Below are 11,928 nucleotides of genomic sequence, written 5' to 3'. Positions count from 1 at the left end.
AATTGAAAGCATTTTCCCTGAAATCAGGAACAAGACAAGGGTGCCCACTCTCACCACTACTATTCAACATAGTGTTGGAAGTTTTGGCCACAGCAATCAGAGCAGAAAAAGAATTAAAAGGAATCCAGATAGGAAAAGAAGAAGTGAAACTCTTGCTGTTTGCAGATGACATGATCCTCTATATAGATTAGAAAAACCCTAAAGACTCTACCAGAAATTTACTAGAGCTAATCAACGAATATAGTAAAGTTGCAGGATGTAAAATTAACACACAGAAATCCCTTGCATTCCTATACACTAACAATGAAAAACACAGAGAAATTAAGGAAACAATACCATTCACCATTGCAACAAAAAGAATAAAATACTTAGGAGTATATCTACCTAAAGAAACAAAAGACCTATACATAGAAAACTATAAAACACTGATGAAAGAAATCAAAGAGGACACAAACAGATGGAGAAACATACCGTGTTCATGGATTGGAAGAATCAATATTGTCAAAATGGCTATTCTACCCAAAGCAGTCTATAGATTCAATGCAATCCCTATCAAGCTAATGTATGTCTTTAATACCCCATGGACTGCAGCACACCAGGCTTCCCTGTCCTTCGCCATGTCCCAGAGTTTGCTCAAACTCATATCCATTGAGTCACTGATATCATCCAACCATCTCATCCTCTGTTGTCCCCTTCTCCTCCTGCCTTCAGTCTTTCCCAGCATCAAGGTCTTTTCCAATGAGTTGACTTTTTGCATCAGTTGGACAAAGTATTGGGGCTTCAGCATCAGTCCTTCCAAGAAACATTCAGGATTGATTTCCTTTAGGATTGACTGGTTTGATCTCCTTGCTGTCCAAGGGATTCTCAAGAGTCTTCTCCAATACTACAGTTCAAAAGCATCAGTTCTTCAGTGCTCAGCCTTCTTTATGCTCAAACTCTCACATACATATATGACTGCAGGAAAAACCACAGTTTTAACTATATGGACCTTTGTCACTAAGTAGTGTCTCTGCTTTTTAATATGCTGTCTAGGTTGGTCATACCTTTTCTTCCAAGAAGTAAGTGTCTTTTAATTCCATGGCTGCAGTCACCATCTGCAGTGATTTTAGAGTACAAGAAAATAAAGTCTATCACTCTTTCCATTGTTTCCCCATCTGTATGCCATGAAGTGATTTGACCAGATGCCATATTTTATTTTTGTGAATGTTCAGTTTTAATCCAGGCTCCTTCACTCTCCTCTTTCAATTTCATCAGGATGCTCTTTAGTTTTTTAAAAGATAATATGTTTAAATGTAAAATCATGACTCTCTTATAGGTATAAAAATTAGCATGTATGTAACATTTTACTTAAATCATTAATGAAAAAATGGTGAGGGTTAATAATCAATTCAAAAGAGAATTTGAAGCATAGGACATTTATAAATATGAGTCTTATAGAGGATGTGAAAATAGGGGCAAAGGTAGGAAAGTATAGTTTGTCTCTTGACACCTAATTAATTTATTAACATATAGAGAAGAATCATTTTACACTGGCACCAATTATCTAGAATTAATAATTATAAAATACACCCCATAGAATCAGTATCAAATCACCTTGAAGGGTATACTTTAGACCGTGAGTTTTCTGTTGAGCACTTCCCCTCTACTGTTCCCCACACCCTGCTATTTTTCCTTACAGTTCCCAGTACTGTGCAGATCCCACATCATTATTGGGATGCTTACGCTCAGACTGTCAGGTGAGAGAAATGTAAACTTATTTGTAAGCAGCTGTATTTTTTGTTTTGCTTCTTACATCTTCATGGCCAGACCTTAAGTTAAATATTATTCTTTGGTTATTAAACAAACACTGTTTTGAAACATCTCATTACAGTCTTTAAAAAAAATCATGAATACAGGTAAAATATCATATACTTTCTTGACTTACTTGACACATCCATAGAGGTATTCTGCAGATATTAATAGATTGATTACTGGCAACTTAATTTAATGTTATTCTAGAAAAAAATGTGAGCACAGAGATTGGAATATTTAATTCTACCTTCTGTGAAGCAGGTTATAAAGGGAATCTAGGCTATTCAATTATTTAAAAATGGAAGATGTCAGCATAACTGCTCCCCATCTAATGCTAATATTAACTGCATTAGTGCTTTGAGCCTTGGAAATTTTCCATGAAAGAGGAAGATTTTAGATTACCTCTTCACGGGAAAACATTTGGGAACAGAGTTGAAAGATGACCTCAATGATAGGTTACCACTCCTTATTCCAAGTCTTGAATTACATAGTAAAATTTAAGTGCTAATGTTTTTCTGAAACCTAATATACTGTTATGACATTCATTTGTTATAATTGAGTACAATGTACATGTAGGTAATTAAACTGTATTTAACCCAAAGTATTATTTTTGCCACTAAATTCAGCCTATTTCATCAAAACTTTTACTTGAGAAGCTAGTAAGAGGTCTAATTAATTCACTTGTATGTCCCAACCTTTAATACACAACAACTAATCCTATGATTAGTGTGAATGCACAAAAAGATCTTAAGACATATTGCTCATTTTTCCAGAAGTAACTTAGAAATTCTCTAGCATGTATTTTTTATACTACTAGTAATAGTAGCACTATTAAAACTAACTTACCACTTAGGTACTCTAACATAAGCCTCACCAATATGTTCATGTATTTCAAAAATAGTTCTTAATTTTCTATATGTCCAGGCAGTATTTGGTCATTAGTAGTACAGAAATAAACCAGTCTTAGAGCTTCTGAGCAGTGGAAACTGGATCTAGGTTGGCTGTCCCCATGTCGATATTACTTTTGTCATTGAACTTCTGTTTGGTATGTGAATGTTGATGTGAGAATGCAGCAAGAACGTACTTGAAAGAGGTCCATACAATATGCATGTTTCCTTTCTTCATGATTCACACATACCATTCATGAAGCCCCATGACCACAGAATTCTGGTGGATCATTGATGCACAAGGATTCAGTGGGCCTCCAAAGTAAGTAATAGGAAAAGAATTTATAGAGGCCACTAACCACCTATGCAGAAAACAATGACAGAGAAGGAAGGGGGCAGATTCTGGAAACCATAGTTCCTTTTCCTTCCTTACTCTTCAGTCAGCCAAAGACAGAGGGTATCGGTAGAAAGTACATGTATCAAGAAGTCAAATAAAAAGAGTAGAATTGTATAGGATTTCCACCATTTGGGGTAGAATGGTATGTGCAAACCATTTGGTTTCTTTATTGCTGTTCTTTTTCTTTTCTTTTTTTTCCCCCATGAGTTAAATTCTCTTACTTTTCATTTAATCTGCCATTGCAAAATGAAAAAAAAAAAAAAAAAAATGAGCTGTAAAATCCATGCTAATACATTAAAGGAAAGTAGTTACTTAGAATTACATTAGGTAGCAAATAAAAACAGTATAAGTTGAAAGAGAGAGAGATCACAGACAAAAAAAGAACTTTATGTTTTTATAGTTGTGTTTGAGCAAGAAGCCTCACATTTTCATTTTTCCCTGGGCTCCATAAACTCTCTAACTTCCCCCATTTGGAATTTACATTCTCATGAGGAAACAGTAAGAAAACACATTAGAATGAAAGATATGGGAGTGTTGTAACATGAGAAGGGAATAGATAGTTGCTGAGAGCCAGCACACAAGATCCCACCCATGACAAGGTCATGAGGAGAAAACCTGACAGGCAAGGCGGATCAGGTTTCAGGGATTCTCACCTTAAAGATGATATCTGTCTTTCTGATTCTTGCTTCAATAGACTACTCCCTAATTTCTGTGACACAGGCAGAAGGCCTTCCCCGATCTCTTTCCAAATAAGAATCAATTTAGAACTTTAATCAATAAGTTTTTCAGGTGGTGGTATCTTATGAGATTATCCAGGATGAAAGGAGTGTTTCAATTTAAACTCTTTTGCTGGCATTCTAGTTTGATTAGCAAATGCGTCTATGCCCTTGGTACTAATATGCATGACTGCTTATAATACGTTAATCATAAAACAGCATAAAGAACCTGATCATATAAAGGCCCTAATAGACATAGAGCCTTTTGGGGAGTGAGGAAGCCCTATCAGAATACACAAGAAAAATTATTCTAAAAGTGGTAATTGGGTTAACATTTGCTTGCTGTGTTTTTGCTCTTAATGTGCTAAGGTTGTGTTATGGAAACCATTGTTAGTATAGTTAAAGATCTAGAAAAATAAGAGCTTAGCCCTAGTGTAGTAATAATGAGATGGTTGTGAATTGTCAGCCAGGAGTGCTAGGCAGAGGCTGCCTAACTGAAGCCGTAGAGTCTGTATGGGGTATAACACTTTAAACACAACTGACAACTTCTGCAGAAGGATTAATTTTTGTGTTGATAAGGTTATACTTCTACTCTGTACTGTTGCCCTATGAGACTGCTACCTTTCAGTTAAGGTCACTATAGAAACAGAAAATAGGTTTACATTCACCTGACTTGCATAAAATGTTAATAGGCCCCAAGGCCAGAAGATAATGTACAAGACCCTCATAAACAAAGAAGTATGCAGAAAATACCCTGGTTTCATGAAGAACAAGCTGATGTAATGTTAAACTATCTTCCCCTTAGAAATGTACTAACTTAGGGTATAAAGCTAGGGTAAAAAATAAAGCATTGCCAGACTCTGCTGCACCCCCCGTCTGGTCACTCTCTCTCTTTTTCTCTCTCTCTCCCTTGCAGACTTGACCGTATCAAGGCTGGTCTCACGTGTCTTCTCTCACCGACACCGTTCATCCTGAGGGTGCCCCCTGGATCCTGCCGAGGCTGGACCCCGGCAGATAGTGGGGAAGGGAAAGGGGTTTCGGATAGGATTTCAGGGAAGGGGTTCCACATTTTTGAGAAGGTGACTTTATAATGGCGACCTGAGAGGTGAGGAGAAACTGATTCTGTGGAATATCTTGGAAGGAGGCAATAACATAAGGAATAGTTTAGACATTGGACATGGCTTCATGAGTCCCCAAAATGGGAAAAACAAAAAGCCTCCGTAGCTTGAGCAGAGTGACCAGAGACTAGTAGAGAGGAGAGAAGAGGGGAGAAAGCCACTTCAAGTGTCATGATGCCCTAAAGGATGGGTTTTAGGCTTTCACTAAGCAGAATGGGAGCATCCAAGTTTTTGAGTAGGACAGTGGTGTAACTGTATAAAGTTTTAGTTGTGTTGAAATGGAGATTTAGAGGTTTAGGGAGTTATTTTAATCTCTTGTCTAATGTTAAACAGCTAATAATAAGAACCAGAACTAAAAACTAATTAATCTTACTCTAGGGTCCGTGTATTCACCCATGGTGATGTACTCTGAAAATAGACACTGCCTGCTGTGAAAAACAAGATGAACTGAGCAACTACACAGATTTCCTTCTGGCAGCTGCAGTAGGGAGAACATTCATTACTGAGGAAGCCTCAGAATAAAGGAACAAGGACTGGTGTCTTATAGAGGCAGGGAGAGCAGCAAGATCTTGGGAAGAATGGAGGCAATTCCCATGTTGGAATATGTGAGGGCAGGGTAGTCTTTTGACATTAGCCTGTTTCTTAGAACACAAAATGGTATGGGGATTTCTCAACTCTTCTTGTTTTCAAGGAGCATAAGGCTCAGGGTCAATTCAACATTGTTACTCCTTGGGGCAATTCAATGTTGTCATTCCCTGGCACAACTTTGGTCATAGTTTCTCAAACTGCTATCATTTCAGTTGAACTTGGCAGGTCGTTGGTACTATATTTGTTTAAATTTCATTCATACACAGAAACATAACATGGACAATAAACATCCAAAGAGAAAGTTACTTTATTCCTAGAAAGGCACAGACACAGAATAATCAACTACAAATTGGCACTTGCCTGTCAACTGAAAATTGGCACTTGCCAAGAGCATTTGCCGACAACTGAACAACAACAAGGGCATTTACCATCTACCTCTGTGGAGACTGAACCCTGTGCTGCTACATCTGCTGGCCGTCAACACTCCCTAAAGGAAATTCAGTGTAGAGAAGGAGGCATTCTGTGCTCCAGGGAATCTGCTGGAATGGGTCTTTAGATAGACATTTTCAGGAACTGATTTCATGATCCCAGTCTTTGCATCTCTCCATACCTTAAAAACAAAACAAAACAAAACAAAACACTAAATCCCTTCATGGTGATATCAGCTTCTTGTGACTAGCAGAAAACCTCTTATAAAGTAAGTGCTTGATTGCATTGAACTCCCGCTTCACCAAAATCATACATATTGACCTTCCCCCACTACCTTTTCAGAACAGTTCCTCAGAGCTATCTGAGGTGCAGTCTCCCGGGGTGCAGTCCTCATCTTGCCTCAAATAAAACTTAACTCGCAACTCTCACATTGTACATCTTTTTTAGTCAATAAGAACAATCCGTGAAAAATAAATTGTGAAGCAAATATTAACCATTTGAAAAATGACACAATTCCTAATTTCCTTGGAAGTCTTGACCAAGTGCATTATACCTTTTCTGCTCAATTGTCCTGGATATCTGGAAGTATTTGTTTGAAACACTGTCTTAGCTTCATTCCAGACCTACTAATCCAAAATTTACTTTTTAAGTAAGTAAGATCCTTGGGTAATTTATAATGCTTAAAATTTGAGAATCACTGATTTGAGACTGTATAATTTCTTATTCCTAAAACCCATAAAAAAGGATTCCTATCATGGACAAATAAATACTACTAAAGGCAGGAGAAACTGTCAAATGCCTTAAATATTTGAAAGACATTTCAAAGTAGTAATAGATTTGTGGGATTGATTAAAATGTTTTCTAATACTTTGAGTGACATGTAGTCTAATAATTTAATTGGCTGCTTTTTTATCTGTGTTACATATTATGTCTTATAATAATATTGTAGGCAATTCATTGAAATACAATATTGCCCCCAATTTGTAAGAGGAAACATACAGAGAAAGGTAATAGATGAATGCATTTTCTCTATACTACAAATTCTGTAGTCATAAGATAATGAAATAAGAGAGAAAGGAAATGCTACAGAATAGTAGTTTCATTCCTAGTTTTGCCCTATTTGAGAAATTCCTGTTTCTGTCCATAAAAGAGGTACAATAGCCCTTTCTTAAGGAAACATACATACCATTGTACAGAGTATTCAGAAGGAGAATACTACACAGGATACCAAGCTACAGGAGATAAGATCCAAATGAAATGTAATAGGAAATAAGTCAGGAGAAAGTCTTTTGACTACAGGAGGGAAGCAAGCTCTCATAATATTCAAATAATAACTACTATACAATTAAATAGACTTTAAACATGGGTATATCCCAGTACCAAGTGGATCTGTAAATAGTAAACCTATAGACAGGCAAACATCTCAGCATAACCTAGAATAATGAACAGTATTAAGAAATCTGTAGCATAAGGTTTCCACATGATTCCATATCTATTTAGAAAATGGAGATATCTCTCAAGGGACTTGGTAAAATCTTTAGTGGTCGTGTTGAGAGTGAATGAACTTATAATCTAACTAGAATTTCATACAGTTTGCTATGCATAATTATATAAAATGATCAGAAGATATATTGAAATCCTTACATAATTTCTACTTTGTTATCACTCAAACATTGGTTATAAAGCTTAAAGACTAGGTGATCTTTGAGTCATCTGTTTCTGAGCAATTTGGAAGTGGAATCCTTTCATGTTTTGTGAGCCTCAATTTTACTAATGCTGGAAGAGTTGCCTGTGTACTCATTTCTTGCATCAGGGTTCTTGAGATTTGGGCCATTTTTTTTTTTTTTTTTTAAGTTGCCCAAAGATTAACCTTTTAGAATTGGCTTATAAAATTAATCTCTATGGGAAGAATTGGTCTCCTCAAAATTTTTCTGCAAAATTCTGATTGCTTCCTTTATTTATTAACCATTGAATTGTTTCATTTAGTAGTTTAAATAGAGCAGGAAAATTTTTCCAAAAATTATGTCATCAATTTAGATTTTCTCCTATTTAAAATCCCCTATACACATTATAAGAAAAGCCCTTGAGATGTTTATATAATTTTAATTAAAGTGAACAAGTTTAGTTGAGATATACAATATGAATACATTTGGAATCCAAACATATGCATTTGATAAGTTCATCTAGAACACATTATTATTATGAATTAAGAAAATAGCATCATGCATTGATTTAAGTAGTAGTTTACTTGGTTTTCTCCAAGCCAGGCTTCAGCAATACATGAACTGAGAACTTCCAGATGTTCAAGCTGGTTTTAGAAAAGTCAGAGGAACCAGAGATCAAATTGCCAATATCCGCTGGATCATCAAAAAAGCAAGAGAGTTCCAGAAAAACATCTATTTCTGCTTTATTGACTACGCCAAAGCCTTTGACTGTGTGGAACACAATAAACTATGGAAAATTCTGAAAGAGATGGGAATACAAGACCACCTGACATGCCTCTTGAGAAACCTATACGCAGGTCAGGAAGCAGCAGTTACAACTGGACATGAAACAACAGACTGGTTCCAAATAGGAAAAGGAGTACATCAAGGCTGTATATTGTCACCCTGTTTATTTAACTTATATGCAGAGTACATCATGAGAAACTCTGGGCTGGAGGAAGCACAAGCTGGAATCAAGATTGCTGGGAGAAATATCAATAACCTCAGATATGCAGATGACACCACCCTTATGGCAGAAAGTGAAGAGGAACTAAAAAGCTTCTTGATGAAAGTGAAAGAGGAGAGTGAAAAAGTTGACTTAAAGCTCAAAATTCAGAAAACTAAGATCATGGCATCTGGTCCCATCACTTCATGGGAAATAGATGGGGAGACAGTGGAAACAGTGTCAGACTTTATTTTTTGGGGCTCCAAAATCACTGCAGATGGTGACTGCAGCCATGAAATTAAAAGACGCTTACTCATTGGAAGGAAAGTTATGACTAACTTAGATGGCATATTAAAAAGCAGAGACATTACTTTGCCAACAAAAGTCCATCTGGTCAAGGCCATTGTTTTTCCAGTGGTCATGTGTGGATGTGAGAGTTGGACTGTGAAGAAAGCTGAGCGCTGAAAAATTGATGTTTTTGAACTGTGGTGTTGGAGAAGACTCTTGAGAGTCCCTTGGACTGCAAGGAGATCCAACCAGTCCATTCTAAAGGAGATCAGTCCTGGGTGTCCATTGGAAGGACTGATGCTGAAGCTGAAATTCCAATACTTTGGCCACCTCATGTGAAGGGTTGATTCACTGGAAAAGACCCTGATGCTTGGAGGAACTGGGGGAAGGAGGAGAAGGGGACGACAGAGGATGAGATGGCTGGATGGCATCACCGACTCAATGGACATGAGTTTGAGTAAACTGCGGGAGTTGGTGATGGACAGGGAGGCCTGGCGTGCTGAGATTCATGGGGTCACAGAGTCGGACACAATTGAGTGACTGAACTGAACTTACTTGGTTTTCAGGAAAGAAATGCAACATTTTATTTTCTTATATTTTTGATGTAATGTGTTCAATTTGTAATATGTTGAAGAGGAAAGAGGGTAGTATGTTCACATGTAAAGTAAATCTATACAGACTTCTTTCTTCTGACTTTCAGAGTATATATGAGTGAAAAAGGTTAGTTGCTCAGTCGTGTCAACTCTTTGCAACCCCATGAACTGTAGTCTCCCAGGTTCCTCTGTCCATGGGGTTCTCTAGGCAAGACTATGAGAATGGGTTGTCATTCCTTTCACCAGAGGATGTTCCTGACTCAAGGATTAAACCCAGGTCTTCTGCTTTGCAGACAAATTCTCTACTGTCTGAGCCATGAGGGAAACCCATATGAATGAGTAGCCAGTTCCCGGGCTGCTCGTCTGAACCCACTGATAACAAGAAGGAACTTTCCATATGTGTGTAATTCACAGAGTTGAGCTGGTAAATAATGGCTTTGAAAATATTACTATCAGGTGCCAAGTTGATAATTATTCTATGTAGAGAAGTTGAATAAGTGCCTTAAAAAATTTCTAATTATATGTTAGTCATTGACTTGTTTAAAGGTGATTCTCCCCTCTATACATGTTTAAAAAAAAAAAAAAAAAGTGAAACCTTTAAAGGTTAGAGATGATTTTTGTCCTGAAACTGTTTTCTGTTTTGGGGGATATAGTAGTTGCAAGCAGATTAAGAAAAAAAACTTTTCTTTGCAGATAACTAACTCTTAGATAACCAGACATTGCTTAAAAACCACATACTAGATAAATAACAATTAATAAGTAGTACTTTTCTTTCCAAAATTGCATTCATTTGAAAATATAAATAAGGGAAAATATTCTTGTGAACTAGACCGAAAATTGTCCAGGATTATCAAAAAACACAATATTTAGAAAATATTTTAAGAATTGTTGGACAAAGATATGTAATGAGTGTCAAACTTTACACATATTAAGTTATTTAACCCATACAACATCTTTTAACATTTTGTATCTAGAGAAACAGAAAGCAAGCCCAGAAAATATCTCACTTCCTTCAGTTCAGTTCAGTTCAGTCGCTCAGTCGTGTCCGACTCTTTGCGACCCCATGAATCACAGCATGCCAGGCCCCCCTGTCCATCACCAACACCCAGAGTTTACTCAAACTCATGTCCATCGAGTCGGTGATGCCATCCAACCATCTCATCCTCTGTCCTCCCCTTCTCTTCCTGCCCCCAATCCCTCCCAGCATCAGGGTCTTTTCCAATGAGTCAACTCTTCACATGAGGTGGCCAAAGACTGGAGTTTCAGCTTCAGCATCAGTCCTTCCAATGGACACCCAGGACTGATCTCCTTTAGAATGGACTGGTTGGATCTCCTTGCAGTCCAAGGGACTCTCAAGAGTCTTCTCCAACACCACAGTTCAAAAGCATCAATTCTTCGGCACTCAGCTTTCTTCACAGTCCAGCTCTCACATCCATACATGACCACTGGAAAAACCATAGCCTTGACTAGAAGGACCTTTGTTGGCAAAGTAATGTCTCTGCTTTTTAATATGCTATCTAGGTTGGTCATAACTTTCCTTCCAAGGAGTAAGTGTCTTAATGGTGTATAAGAGAATAGATTTTGAAATAAATGCTCCAGTTGCCAAACTTGATGATTTTTCCGTATATAGAAGACAGATAACTCTAACATAAGAAAAACTTTTAATTTCCTTTTGTCCTTAAATAATGATTTATCATGCACCTTGTAAGTGAGGGATTATTAGTTATCTAAATTGGTGAACGTGAATTCGCTCAGTCCTGTGACTCTTTGCGACCCTGTGGATTGTGTTCATGGGATTTTCCAGGCAAAAGTACTAGAGTGGGTTGCCATTTCCTTCTCCAGGGGATCTTCCTGACCCAGGGATCGAACCCGGGTCACATTGTAGGCAGAAGCTTTACTGTCTGAGCCACCTACCTAAACTGATGAATCCATAGCTATTCCCTTGAAAGAAATGTACAAGTTAAGCTGGAGAGGAAAACGGGAATCTGCAAAGGGAGAAGGAGTATTTATAGGTTAACTCACATTTTGGTTTCTGTTGTTCAGTGTCATTATTAAGTCACTCTTTTTTAAATTTTATTTTATATTGGTGTTCCTTGATTCCTTTTACTCCTGCTTGCTACTCTAACATCTGTGAACTGAACGACCTATGGATTAGCAATGTCAGGGTCACCTAGGAGCTTGCTTAGAAATGTAAACTCTTAAACTTCACCCCAGACTCACCTGAAGCAGGACATATAATTTTACAAGACCCTGAGGTAACTCAAGGAGTTTTGATGTTTGAGAAAAGCTTCTCTATAGTGTGTTGCTTTCTATGCAATATAGAATATGCAGATTTCTAACCATAGCTGAGATAGACAATCCCTTCCAAAATGTCCTTGAAGCAAGTATGAACACGGGCAATAACTCAAATTGTTTCATAGGGATGGGTCAGCCCATGCTCTGTGTCATATCCAATTTATGGAGTTACTGAAT

This window comes from Cervus canadensis, chromosome 26 (assembly GCF_019320065.1).
Source record: "Cervus canadensis isolate Bull #8, Minnesota chromosome 26, ASM1932006v1, whole genome shotgun sequence".
Taxonomy (NCBI): Eukaryota; Metazoa; Chordata; class Mammalia; order Artiodactyla; family Cervidae; genus Cervus; species Cervus canadensis.
The sequence above is the reverse complement of the archived record's forward strand: the minus strand, read 5'-3'. Positions refer to the sequence as shown.